Below are 14,781 nucleotides of genomic sequence, written 5' to 3'. Positions count from 1 at the left end.
ACAATTCTGGAGAACCTACAGGTGAGGGCTTCTCACTGAATCCTTAGTTAATGCTTAGGAGTCGATACTTAGACTTGATTTACTGTTTCCGCACTTGTTTGTGTTTGATTGGAAAAATGTTTTCTGAGGCTTCGGCTGACAATGTAGATGATTCATCTACTTAATGTTTTTGAGATTGAATTACATGGTACGTGCTAAGTGGGTAATCTAGGATGTGTGATGCATGCTTTATATGCTAAGTGCTACGTGATTATTCTAGAATGTGTTGATATATGACATGTCTGTTGATTGTGCTGACTTACTTATGTCCTTGCACTGATATCTGTGATTCTGAGTAGTCAGAATAGCGGGCAGGTCATGCCGATTTTATTTTGAGAGTTTTGGGGAAAGTTTGATAGGACAAATGAGATTCGGGCCTTGCTATTGTTTTAGTGGATCGAGACATTCTATGAAAGTCATTTGGGATTAGGAGATCCCGAGAACTTATAAGATTTGCGATAAGACTAAAAGGATATTATTTTGTAAAGAAAACTCATAAGACATTAAACAACCTCTAAATCTTCAAAATAATGATAATAAACTCGAAAGGAAGCTTAGGATGCAAATCTTAGTTGTGGGAAGCGACAAGTGTCGTCGGATCCAAGTGTTGAGAATATTAAGAAGTTCCGAGTATGTTGATACTCCTTCTCTCTTTGAGCAGTTTGTTTAGCCATCCAAGGGATGAGTCGAGAAGCTTCACTAAGGCGTGAGACCTTGTGAATGCGTGATACTTCACTGAGGCGTGAGACCTCGTTAAAAGCATGGATCTTCACTGAGGCGTGAGACCTCGTGAATAGCATGAAACTTCACTGAAGCGTGAGACTTTGTGAATGTGTGAGACTCCACTGAAGCGTGAGACTTCGTGAGAGCTTTGATGACACGAAGAGTTATCGTGAGTGGTTGCACTCATTTTATGATTAATTGTATTTTGTCGCAGAATCGACTTTTACCTTAGGGTATGCTTTTTAGAGACAATAAGTTTGCTAGAACACGTGGCGACGTGTCGAGTGAGGTCGGAGACGTTGTTTGGATAATCACATTGCATTCATGCACACATAGGAGGTTAATACACAACGTGATACCGGACCTCGGTGGATTCCAAAATGGTCATAAGACCCGGATTTCCGCGTAAGAGCGCTGCTAGGTGACTCTTAGTAGCAGACCGAAATGGCAGACCTTCGGGTTTACTGCTGATCTGGCTACCTTTGTGTGGTGTAAGAGGCACGCGGGCAGAAATGGTCCCACCGTTGCTGGTGCTAGGATTGATCCGTTGATGTCCATCTGTTTCCGGAATGCATTTGGTTAACTGGGTTAACCGCCATCTGCATTTCATGCAACATGCATATTGACTTAGTTGCTGAGTGAGATTGATAATTGTTAATTCTATTTGATGCATGCTATTTGTTATTATTGTCGTTACATTCATTGTGGAATATGCAACCCTAGGATGTTATCCCTAGTTATAAGCCTAAGTGGCTATTCTATTATCTGTATCTATCGGTGCTATTATTTACGTAATTCTTTGGAGTTGACCCTCGCGTCTTCTGTGTGTGCTTTGGCGGACTACGCCCTTTGTCAGATGTCCATGGCGGACTAGATCATGATGGTTCACCCTTCGGGGGGAACTAGGGTTGAGATGCTGGACCAGAAGCGCATCGCGGTTGCGAGAGGAGGACGGATGGTGTACATAGACTTGGTCGTTCTGGATTCAGATTCGGATGACGATCATGCTAGCATGTAGTTTTGAGTGCTGGTGTGAGCTCCTCGAGATAGGATTAGTGTAGGAGTAGAGTCTTAGCTCTGAACATCATTTGTTTCCTTGGGGACAGGGTAGTTTCCCGCCCATAGCTTTTTGTGTGGTTTCTTTACGGGAATCACAGAGAGTTGGTTGGACTTAGGAGGTCTTCTTTTAGGCCGTTTGGGCTAACTCATACTCATTTTTGAGGTTTGTGTTGCGGACACTTAACCTTTACTTTTTGTCTGTACATTTTGTCTACGGGCGTTACTCTCTTTTACTTTCCGTCACTGGAGGTTACTCGTGATGAGGTTGGGTACTTACGGCGGGAGCTGTAATTATTATTGTATATTAATTCTATTATCTTTTGTCGTATAGTTTTATTTCTTTCAGTTTTGGTTCTATTATCGACGGAAAAAAAAATATTCACGTTTTTCCGCTTAAACTTTCTTTTTGGTTACTAAAGTGACGCCACCGAAATCGGGGTGTTACATTGTGGTATCAGAGCTTGTCGAGTCTTTCGGGAGTCTTTGGGGAATAGGTCTTCTGTGCTAGGTTGTGTGACTCTGCAATGAGTGAAAATTGATTGTCTGCAAGCGATTTTTCGCTTAGAATATATTCAAGTTAGTGCTTAATCATATTGTATAGTTATGCTAGATGCTATCTTATGATGAGTACTAACTGTTTGTTTAACTTAACAGAACATGGTGAACACTAACCAATTAGCTGAGATGATGGCCACTATGGCCCAAGCTGTGACTGCACAAGCAAACGATAATGCTATGAGGCGTGCTGCTGAGGAGGCACGTGATCAGCATCAGCGTCAGAGGGAAGTGGCACTGGACCAGAACAAGGGCCTGAATGACTTCAGGAGACAAGATCCACCAAAGTTCTCGGGTAGTACTGACTCGGACAAAGCGGATCTCTAGATCCAGGAGATTGAGAAGATATTCGGTGTATTATAAACTGTTGAGGGTGCCAAGGTAGGCATGGCAACTTATCTACTGCTCGGTGATGCTGAGTACTCGTGGAAGGGCACCAGGGGGATCATGGAAGCCACCCATGAAGAGATTAACTGGAACTCATTCCGGACCGCGTTCTTGGTAAAGTATTTTCCAACAAGTGCTCGGGATGAGCGGGAGGCACAGTTTCTGACACTGCGTCAAGGAGGTACGTCTGTACCAGAATTTGCTTCCAAGTTGGTATCTCTAGCGAAGCATTTTCAGTTTTTCTACGATCATGTTGACGAGCGCTACATGTGTAAGCGTTTTGTTAATGGACTGAGGCCTGATATCGAGGACTCAGTGAGGCCATTGGGAATTATGCGCTTTCAGTCGTTGGTGGAGAAAGCCACAGAAGTGGAGCTGATGAAGAATAGGAGGTTGAACCGTGCTGGAACTGGAGGACCGATGAGATCAGGTTCTCAAAATTTTCAAGACAAAGGGAAATTTCAGAGCGGGAGGCCATATCAGCGTCCTGCTGAAAAGGGGTTTACTTCAGGATCTTACAGACCCATGACGGGTACTGCTGGTGGTTCTGGAGATCGGACTTCGAACAGGGAGATGACCTGTTTCAGATGTGGGAAGCCGAGGCACTATGCTAATGCTTGTCCCGACACGAGGCCCAAATGCTTTTATTGTAACAAAATGGGGCATAATGCCGGTCAGTGCAGAGCACCCAAGACGGAACCAACCGTGAACACTGCTCGTGGAAAGCGTCCTGCTGCTAAAGCAAGAGTTTACACCAGGGACGGTGAGAGAGCTGAGGGGTTTGTCAGAGGAGAGCGCAAGAACGATGGTAACCTTCTAACCATTCTTTCTCATTCTAGTATAATATGTTCCATTACTCTCGTAGCGTGTGCAAACACACCTAACTTACTTATACTGTCTGAGCTTTGACCTTATAGTTAGTACACCTATTAAGACTTTACTCAGTTATTGCTCGTGTTTAAACTATAGAAGTACACGAGGTTTAGAATAACATGCTAAGCCTAGGAAGTAGTCTTCCACCGATGCGTTTAAACGGAAGTATATTGCGGACCCGACACATGCTATCGAGCTGGATGACAGTAAGTTGAAGGATGAGATGACGAAATGACTAGTTAAGTCCCTTGAGGTATAGTTATGATTTGATCTTCTAGAGGTTAAGTCTCGATTTATGCGAAGTGTTAGGGATTTCAGTGAGTTTAAATTGGTTTGAGTGAGGACGGTTTTGAGGACGAAGACGACAATAATGGATTGTTGGATATTAAGAGGATGATTAGCTTATGAGTAGTAGGTGAATTGATGATTAAGGGGATGAGTCTTGTTATGCACGAGGTATTAAGACTCAAGTCGAGTTTTAATTTGAACGGTGACTAAGGAGAAGATTGATTTCATGGTGCGAGCGACAATAGTTACGAAGTTGGAAGTGACGTTAATGGACTATTAGATTCCAACGCAATGTCTCGTCTAGGGGTTATCAAGTGGTCGAGCCGGACAACATAGGGCTGAAAGATGATATGTCTGTTGAGACGCCGTCGGTCAACATTGGGACTAGAAGTGTGAAACAATCGAAGGGAAAGCAGAGTGCTTTAGTAAGAGTTATTTGGAACAAAGACACAGACGGTGCCATATGGGAGTTAGAGGAAAAGATCAAGAACAATATTCAGAACTTTTACTGACCCTTAACTTTCGAGGTCGAAACTTTCTTTTTGGAGGGTAGTAATGTAAGACCCAAGTTTTAAACTTATGTCAAGAGAATAAAATATATTCACAATTAGGGTTGATGTATCGTGAAGAGAAACCTGAACAAGAGTTTACTAAATGAAATAAATTTGTGAAGGAGAAAGTTCAGGAAAAGTCTAAGGATTTCATCAAAATCGATAAAAGGTATAGCACGATCAATTCGCTTAAACCTATGACAAGAACCTTAGGAAAAGACTAAGTTCCACCCTTGGAACACTGTAGGAATTTATTCCGAAAATCTTCAAAAGGAATATAGGGATTTCTCTTATTCCTTTCCATGACAAGCGTTTCGAGGCGAAACTCTAGAATCTACGAACGTCCGATTCCAACCCTCGGAAGTTTGCCGAAACCAAAACCCTGATAGTTCAAAACCCTAGAATCAACCGACAATGAAGACTTTTTCTATTCGGAACTTCAGATGAAGATTCCACACGCGAACACCCATTTCTCTTGATGATTTCGATCTTTCTTCAGAAGGAAGTTTTCTATTCCGACATTCAATGCAAAAAGTAACTTATCGGGTAAAATAGTTTTACACCGACTTTGCATTAGTCACCTAAAATACCATGAAACCTCTTTTGAGTTTTGGATTTATGTCACCAAAACCTATCTTAGAATTCATGGAGAATGAAGCCAGAAAAACCAGATTCGCGAAACTTTCATTTTCCCGCGTTTTGCCAACCTCTATATATAGCAAGAAATGGAGAAAAAATGGCAAAACTTCACCATTTTCTCTCCCAAGGCCGCGAGCTTCATTGAAGGAGGAGGAAGAAGATATTTTCTTCATTTCTTGCTTGATCGTTGATTCAACAGTTGCTGCTTGAAGGTATCGAGGTATAGTCGCTAATCCTTACCTCTGATCGTCTTTTCCATAGCTTTTCTCTATGTCTTTCTGTGCTCATAGTTTTGAGGTTTTTGCAAAACTATCCTGAATACTTCATCTTTGATTCTAAACCTCTTCCTTATGTGCCCAAGAGCATGTTTATCTAATAATACTGCGCCGATTCTCGAAAAACTACCGTCGAGTTTCAATTCTGCTTAAAATACCCATTTTGGGGTAAAGCTTCGTCCTTTGGGCTGAAAACTATCGCCTTAGCTTAGTGCTAGTAGGATTAGTTGTCATAAACGTCGTTGGTGACGTCCCCATCCAATTTTCTTTTTGAAATTTCAGTTTTGAATTTCTCAGCTAAAAATATTGACCAAAATACCCCTGCGATAGTTTTCGATCCGATAATTTTTCCGAGTTTAGAATACCCTTAGTTACGGCTAATGATAGCATAGGAACCAAGTTTGATCGAAGAAAAATTGAGCCACCTAATTACCTAAAGTGGCCGAGCACCCTAGGGGGGGAGGGGGAAAATTAATTTTTCGAAAACTTGTCCTTTCGCGCTAGATTATCGTACCTCGGAGTATATACTACTTCGTGTAACCTTAGTGAGTACTGATAGCTTAGTTTCCGATAGATTTTGATGGAAATTCTGTGGTTTTACTCTAAAGGTGCTTTTGAGGATTTTCCTGAAGAGCAAGGCTTTGCTTGTGAAGGAGAGTTAGAGGACAATTCTTGAGAACCTACAGGTGAGGGCTTCTCACTGAATCCTTAGTTAATGCTTAGGTGTCGATACTTCGACTTCATTTACTGTTTCCGCACTTGTTTGTGTTTGATTGGAAAAATGTTTTCTGAGGCTTCGGCTGACAATGTAGATGATTCATCTACTGAATGTTTTTTAGATTGAATTACATGGTACGTGTTAAGTGGGTAATCTAGGATGTGTGATGCATGCTTTATATGCTAAGTGCTACGTGATTATTCTAGAATGTGTTGATATATGATATGTCTGTTGATTGTGCTGACTTACTTATGTCCTTGCCCTGATATCTGTGATTCTGAGTAGTGAGAATAGCGGGCAGGTCATGCAGATTTTATTTTGAGAGTTTTGGGGAAAGTTTGATAGGACGAATGAGATTCGGGCCTTGCTATTGTTTTAGTGGATCGAGACATTCTCTGAAAGTCATTTGGGATTAGGAGATCCCGAGAACTTATAAGATTTGCGATAAGAGTAAAAGGATATTATTTTGTAAAGAAAACTCATAAGACATTAAACAACCTCTAAATCTTCAAAATAATGATAATAAACTCGAAAGGAAGCTTAGGATGCAAATCTTAGTTGTGGAAAGCGAGAAGTTTCGTCGGATCCAAGTGTTGAGAATATTAAGAAGTTCTGAGTATGTTGATACTCCTTCGCTCTTTGAGCAGTTTGTATAGCCATCCAAGGGATGAGTCGAGAAGCTTCACTAAGGCGTGGGACCTTGTGAATGCGTGATACTTCACTGAGGCGTGAGACCTCGTGAAAAGCATGGATCTTCACTGAGGCGTGAGACCTCGTGAATAGCATGAAACTTCACTGAAGCGTGAGACTTCGTGCAAGTGTGTAAATTCACTGGGGCGTGAGACCCCGTGAAAGCATAAAACTTCACTGAAGCGTGAGACTTTGTGAATGTGTGAGACTCCACTGAAGCGTGAGACTTCGTGAGAGCTTTGATGACTCGAAGAGTTATCGTGAGTGGTTGCACTCATTTTATGATTAATTGTATTTTGTCGCAGAATCGACTTTTACCTTAGGGTATGCTTTTTAGAGACAATAAGTTAGCTAGAACACGTGGCGACGTGTCGAGTGAGGTCGGAGACGTTGTTTGGCTAATCACATTGCATTCATGCACACATAGGAGGTTAATACACGGCGTGATACCGGACCTCGGTGGATTCCAAAATGGTCATAAGACCCGGATTTCCGCGTAAGAGCGCTGCTAGGTGACTCTTAGTAGCAGACCGAAATGGCAGACCTTCGGGTTTACTGCTGATCTGGCTACCTTTGTGTGGTGTAAGAGGCACGCGGGCAGAAATGGTCCCACCGTTGCTGGTGCTAGGATTGATCCGTTGATGTCCATCTGTTTCCGGAATGCATTTGGTTAACTGGGTTAACCGCCATCTGCATTTTATGCAACATGCATACTGACTTAGTTGCTGAGTGAGATTGATAATTGTTAATTCTATTTGATGCATGCTATTCGTTATTATTGTCGTTACATTCATTGTGGAATATGCAACCCTAGGATGTTATCCCTAGTTATAAGCCTAAGTGGCTATTCTATTATTTGTATCTATCGATGCTATTATTTACGTAATTCTTTGGAGTTGACCCTCGCGTCTTCTGTGTGTGCTTTGGCGGACTACACCCTTTGTCAGATGTCCATGGCGGACTAGATCATGATGGTTCACCCTTCGGGGGGAACTAGGGTTGAGATGCTGAACCAGGAGCGCATCGCGGTTGCGAGAGGAGGACGGATGGTGTACATAGACTTGGTCGTTCTGGATTCAGATTCGGACGACGATCATGCTAGCATGTAGTTTTGAGTGCTGGTGTGAGCTCCTCGAGATAGGATTAGTGTAGGAGTAGAGTCTTAGCTCTGAACATCATTTGTTTCCTTGGGGACAGGGTAGTTTCCCGCCCATAGCGTTTTGTGTGGTTTCTTTACGGGAATCACAGAGAGTTGGTTGGACTTAGGATGTCTTCTTTTAGGCCGTTTGGGCTAACTCATTCTCATTTTTGAGGTTTGTGTTGCGGACACTTAACCTTTACTTTTGGTCTGTACATTTTGCCTACGGGCGTTACTCTCTTTTACTTTCCGTCACTGGAGGTTACTCGTGACGAGGTTGGGTACTTACGGCGGGGGCTGTAATTATTATTGTATATTAGTTCTATTATCTTTTGTCGTCTAGTTTTATTTCTTTCAGTTTTGGTTCTATTATCGACGGAAAAAAAAAATATTCACGTTTTTCCGCTTAAACTTTCTTTTTGGTTACTAAAGTGACGCCACCGAAATCGGGGTGTTACAACTACCAGTAATAACTAGAGGGAGCAGACATTGAGGTGTGGAAGATACTATAAACTCTTCATCATTGTGGAAGCATTGCAAAGTTATGAAATTGTCTAAGAACATTGGGCTAACTGCAGCTAAGACGGTGGATGAAGCAAAAGAAATCAAAGAGTTTGCAGATTGGATTCTTAAAATTGGAAATGGCGATCATCCTGATTTCAGAGAAGGACAGTAACATGTTCAAATCCCGCCAGATCTGCTCATCCCAATTAGTCCTGACTCATTAATGGATCTGATTAAATATACGAATCATGACCTTCCACTCAAAATGAAAGACCCACAATTCTTTCAAGATAGAGCAATATTGGCCCCTACACTAGAGGTTGTTGAAATAATACACACTTACATGCTTGGCATGTTAGCTTCACCAGAACATGAATATCTGAGCTTTGATTCTGCCTTGCGATCCGATGAAGATTCTGAAATCCGAGGTGAGTGGTTTACCACAAAACTTTTGAACGACACTAAAAGTTCAGGAATGTCAAACCACAAACTATTATTGAAAGTCGGTACTCCAATCACGCTTTTGAGAAATATAAACCAAGCAGCATGTTTATCCAACGGAACCATGTTAATTGTGGGCGAACTCGATGAACATGTTATTGGTGCAAATGTTATCACGGGAATGAATGCTAATGAAAAAAAGCCACATTTCAAGAATGAACATGGTTGGTTCCTTCTGATTCTTAATCTCCAATTAAATTAAGAAGAAGACAGTTTCCAATTGCAGTATGCTTTGCGATGACCATAAACAAAAGTCAAGAAAAAACAATATTTCAGGTTGAGCTCTTTCTTCCGAGACCTCTCTTCACTCATGGTCAGTTATATGTAGCTCTCTCTAGAGTACGCTCAAGAAAGGGTCTTAAACATTTTATATTTGATGAGGCGGGCAAACGAAAGACCAATATTCTAAATGCATTGTTTAAGGAAGTTTTGGAAAATGTTTGATGTATACAACATAATTTCATTTATTTATTCCATTTTTCTCTTTATATATTTTTACACGGTTGACTTATACACAAATAACTTATTTATAATTAAGAAATTACAACACAAAATTCCGTGCAACGCACGGGTTATCACACTAGATAACCTAAATCCTAAATCACCTAAACCTTCCATCTTCTAATTGTTATCATCCATTACCCTTACCCTGCAACTACAAAGGAAAACACTTAATGCATAAATTAAAACAAAAATTAACATTTTCATATATTCACCAAAAAATTATAACAATAACCCAAAATAACTCTCATTCCCAACCCAAAGTCAGCTTCAACTTCCTCTCTTCTTACCTTCACACCCACAACTCCAAAAATCACTGCAAAGTGCCACAGTACCCTCCATTCCCCATTCACCAATCTCCGATTCCACCCCATATCCAAACCTTCCCCTCTGCGCTTCTTCCTTCCCCTAACCCCTCAAAACCCTACCATCATCGCCTCAGCGCCGTCATGACAAACACACCAACTGAGGCAAAAATCGAACCAGATCTGGGTCCCTCATCTCCTCACCCTTGAGTCTGTGAGCCACCACACCTCTGATCTCTCGAACTAGTTCTTGCTTCCTCTTTCTCGATCTCTTGTTTGGATTCCTCTTTCTGGATTCCGGGTTTGGTTTTTAGGTTTGGGTTTCTAAGGTTGAGGAACGGTTCAAGGTTCAGGTGGACGTGATGGAGGGGGAGAATGGAGATGAGGTTTTGCGATAAGGAGGGGGTTCTTCACAAAAGAAGAAGAAGGTTTTGAACGTGTTGGGATGATGATGGGGGGTTGGAAAATGGGTGAGGTTGGGAGAATAAAGAATATGAAAACAAATTCTTGATGGTGTGGTGTAAAATGGAAGAGTGGTGAATGTACAAGATGCAAGGTGAAATTGGGGAAGAAGAAATACAGAAGATGAACCCTAATGTGATTGGGAATTGAGTTTAATATCGAGCTACTACCGCTTAGTACGCTAATCGTGGGGCAATAATATAGTCTCAGGCTACTGATTATGGAATATCTTTGTTAAGAAAAAAAAAAGAACTTTAATCGAGAGACGCAGTTCAGTTAGTAATGACGAATTACTTCTCTCAAAAAATTGTTTGTTTGATTTTCACTACCGATGTAAGGACTGTATAGGTGACTACCCATGTAAGCAACTTATGATCTCAAAAGCATGTCAAGCTCCATGGTGGTAATTGAAGCCGAGTACCCCTAAAGTTTTCTTCATTAAAAAAGGCTTAAATGTGTTTGAAGTCCCTATTTTATAGAGATCATTTGGTTTTGGCCCCTTTAAGTTTTTTTTGTTTGATTTTAGCCCTCAAATGCAAAATAATAGTGTGACTTTGGTCCCTATCGTCAAGGTCCATTACAAAAACTTTAACGTGACTAACGAATGGACTAAACCAAAAGACCATTATTTTATAGGGACTGAAAACTTTCAAGTGCCATGTCATATTTATCAATAAATTATAATTAAATATAGTTGCATTAGATTAAATAAATTAGTTAATATAGAAAAGAAAAACTCCTCTCCTTTATCTTCTTCTTCCAATTACACACAGAAAAACCCTTCTCCTTCAACTTCTTCTTCTTTCAATCATCATCACACCAAACCACAACAAAACCCTCATCCATACAACCAACATCAATGCACTATCGTCTGAGTTCGATTCTTTATCTTTATTTTGATTCTTTATCTTTAATTGATACTTTTGAATTCTAGATTTGGTTACGATTTTTGTTGTTTATTTCTGAGTTTTTATCTTATTTTTATAATATTTTAATTATAGAAAAAATCATAAAAAAAGATGCGAAACGAAGAAAACTCGGATTTCTCACCTGAAGGATAGCGCTATCACGCTGTTTTCTAATAAAAGGAGGACACATTGTCCCAATGAAGCATAACAAATATGGAATTGAACAAGTGCAATAAAAGTAAAGAAGGAGAAAGAAAACTCCCTGATTCATGGCGGGCGGAGGGTGGAAACAACCAAGGAAACATCTTCCATGGTAACATCCACAAGAGAAGCCTCCTTGAAGGGCAAATGAAAGTGATCCTTTCTGGTTGCTTGATTGAGCCTCCTATACTCAATGCAGACTCTCCAACTATTTTGCACTCGAGTAGGGATAAGCTCGTTTCTCTCATTCTTCACTACAGTAAGTCCTGTCTTCTTAGGGACCACTTGAACTGGGCTCACCCAAGGGCTGTCAGAGATCGGATATATAATTCCAGCTTGTAGCAGCTTGGTGATCTCCTTCTTCACAACATCAAGTATCACTGGGTTGAGTCTCCTTTGTGGTTGTCTCACTGGCTTCGCTCCTTCTTCTAAGAGTATTCTATGCATGCACATGGATGGACTAATACCAGGAATGTCAGCTAAGGTCCAACCAATAGCTTTCTTGTGCTTCTTCAGTACTTGCAGCAACTTTTCCTCTTGATTTTCATGAGGGTTGAGGAAACAATGACAGGGAGCTTCTTATCATCCTCCAAGTAAGCATACTTGAGGTTATCTGGTAAGGGCTTAAGCTCCAATACGGGTGCCTGCAAAACAGATGGTACCAAACTAGCAGATACAGTTTCTACAGCTTGCACTTCAACAACTGGGTTAGTACAATCAGATTTCTTAACATCTGAGTCAACAACAACAGTGTCCAAAAATTGATCAATGCAAGAATCACACATTTCAGTAGCAGTACATGTATGACAAGTGTATGACTCAGTTAGGGAAGGATAATCAGAATCATGTAGGAAATCAGATTCATGTTCATCAAGCATATCATCAAGCAGTTCATCAAGCAAATCAATATGAAACACAGAATAATCTTCAGGTGGATGTTTCATAGCATCAAAAATGTTTATCCTAACCACAATATCACCGAATTCCATAGTCAGTGTACCAGCATAAACATCTATCTTGGTTCGGGCTGTCTTCAAAAATGGTCTCCCCAAAATGATAGGAACTGTATTACGGGAAGATCCTTTTTCCATTTCAAGCACATAAAAATCAGCAGGGAAAACAAGTTCACCAACCCTAACCAAAACATCCTCTACCCATCCAGCAGGGTGTGTCGTGCTCCTATTTGCTAATTGGATGACAACACCCGTAGGTTTCAAAGGTCCAAGTGAAAGTGATTTAAAAATAGACATAGGCATCACATTAATTGAAGCTCCTAGATCTAGCATGGCATTTTCAAATTTAGTATCACCTATGACACAAGGAACAGAAAACGTACCTGGATCCTCACACTTTTCAGGAACATCAGAAACAGGAGCAGGTTTACCAGCTTTACCTATGATTGCAGAAACGTTTCTCCCCATGCGAACTCTTTCATTTCCTTTCAGCTTCCTTTTCTGAGTGCATAATTCTTTCAGAAACTTTGCATATCTTGGAATTTGCTTGAGTGCATCAAGTAGAGGTATGTTCACCTCCACTTTCTTGAATATCTCCAAGATTCCCTTATCTACCTCTTCCTTCTTCTTGCTTGGCATAGCTTTCGAAGGGAATGGAAGAGGAATGGAAGGTGGTTGTACTTGGAAGGTTCTTGTGGCAGTGGTCTCTGTCTCCTTTTCAAGTTCAGGCTCTGGCTCTGGTCCATGATCTGCATCAATTTGCTTCCCCGACCGTAAGGTGATGGCGCTCACATTTCTTGGATTCACAACCGTCTGAAAGGGCAGCTTATCAGAATTCTGGGACTGTAGCTGGTTTATTGAAGTAGCCATCTGTCCTATCTGGGTGGTCAGATTCTGAATGGAGGATCTGGTGTCTTGTTGGAACTGTATGTTTTGGGCTGTCATCTGCTTCAACATATCCTCCAATGAAGATTCTTTAGATTGCGGTGGTGCAGCAGGGTTGTTAGCCTGTTGTTGCATTGGAGGAGGAACATATGGTCTAGGTTGTGACTGATCAGACCATCTAAGATTTGGATGATTTCTCCAGCCAGGATTATATCTGTTAGATGACAGATCATAATTTTCCTGAGGTCGATTATTGAAAATGTTGGCAGCATATGCTTCAGGATTCTCATCCGCAGGTTCCTGCACAGAAGGACAAACATCAGTATTATGGTCTTTAGTGCAAATGCCACAAACCTTTGCCTGTTGTGAAGGTTTATTCTGGTTCATGGCCAATTGAGTAACCAAGCTGGCAATGGTTTCCATCCTCTTTTCAAGCTTGTCCATCCGTGGATCTGTCCCAATCTCATTAACAGTTTTAACAGCATCATTACTCCTTGTTTGAAACTGCTGAGAATTAGCAGCCATCTTCTCAAACAACTGCCTGGCTTCAGTAGGAGTCATGTCATTCAATGCACCTCCACAAGCAGCATCAATGAGATGTCTCTCCATGTTGAGCAAACCCTCATAGAAATACTGAACTAGGAGCTGCTCGGAAATCTGGTGATGGGGGCAGCTCACACATAGTGTCTTGAATCTTTCCCAGTATTCATGTAGAGTCTCTCCATGTAGTTGCCTGATTCCTGAGATGTCTTTTCTGATTGAAGTTGTCCTAGAGGCAGGGAAGAACTTCTCAAGAAACTTTCTTTTCAGGTCGTCCCAGCTTGCAATGGATGAAGGAGGCAGGTTATACAGCCAAGTCTTTGCAGTTCCCTAAAGAGAATGAGGAAAAGCCTTCAAACAGATATGATCTTTGTCAACTTCAGGAGGCTTCATGGTGGATATGACAGTACGAAACTCCTTGATATGCATATGAGGATCTTCACCTGCAAGACCACCAAACTTAGGCAATAAATGGATTAGTCCAGTTTTGAGTACACATGGTACATCCTCAGGATACTGGATACACAAGCTTTCGTAGGTGAAATCAGGTGCAGCCAGCTCCCTTAATGTTCTTTCTCGCGGTCCTTCTTCAGCCATGTTATCAAAAAATGCAACAAAATCAGAATCAAAATCAAGGTCAGAATCAGAATCACTTGAATGAGGATCAATTACAAAAGCTCTACGTGCTCTAATTAACCTATGAAACTCTCTATCTATTTCAGAAATTAATGGATGCACAAACCCAGGATTTGCCCTAGTCATGCAACACTAAGTATCCCAAATAGAATAAGAATGAAAGTAAATTTTTTTTTTCTTTTTTTTTTCAAAACCCTAAAAAAACTTTTGGCGGAATGCCTATTTTTGCGTTTTTAAGAATCGATCTCACGGCGTAGCCGTCACAGATGGATTGGAATTTTTTTTCTACCCCAAAAGCATATAAATTATGTTGAATTCCGAGTTCTGGAGCAAAAGATATGGCCGTTTGAAGTTACAGCCTAATTATCCTTCAAAAATCACTAATCCTTACCTTCACAGTACCTGCGTCAGAGATCGAACTTGTTAATACTACTAATAATAATACTAATA

The 14,781-nt window shown here is 40.9% G+C and overlaps 1 pseudogene; it reads right to left on the bottom strand.

Moving 5' to 3' along the window:
• Positions 1–11,829: 11,829 nt before the first annotated feature.
• On the bottom strand, positions 11,830–14,457 carry LOC130725132 (uncharacterized; annotated as a pseudogene).
• Positions 14,458–14,781: the final 324 nt, after the last annotated feature.

Source organism: Lotus japonicus, chromosome 6, assembly GCF_012489685.1.
Source record: "Lotus japonicus ecotype B-129 chromosome 6, LjGifu_v1.2".
Lineage (NCBI taxonomy): Eukaryota > Viridiplantae > Streptophyta > Magnoliopsida > Fabales > Fabaceae > Lotus > Lotus japonicus.
This window is presented reverse-complemented; position numbering and strand designations above follow the sequence as displayed.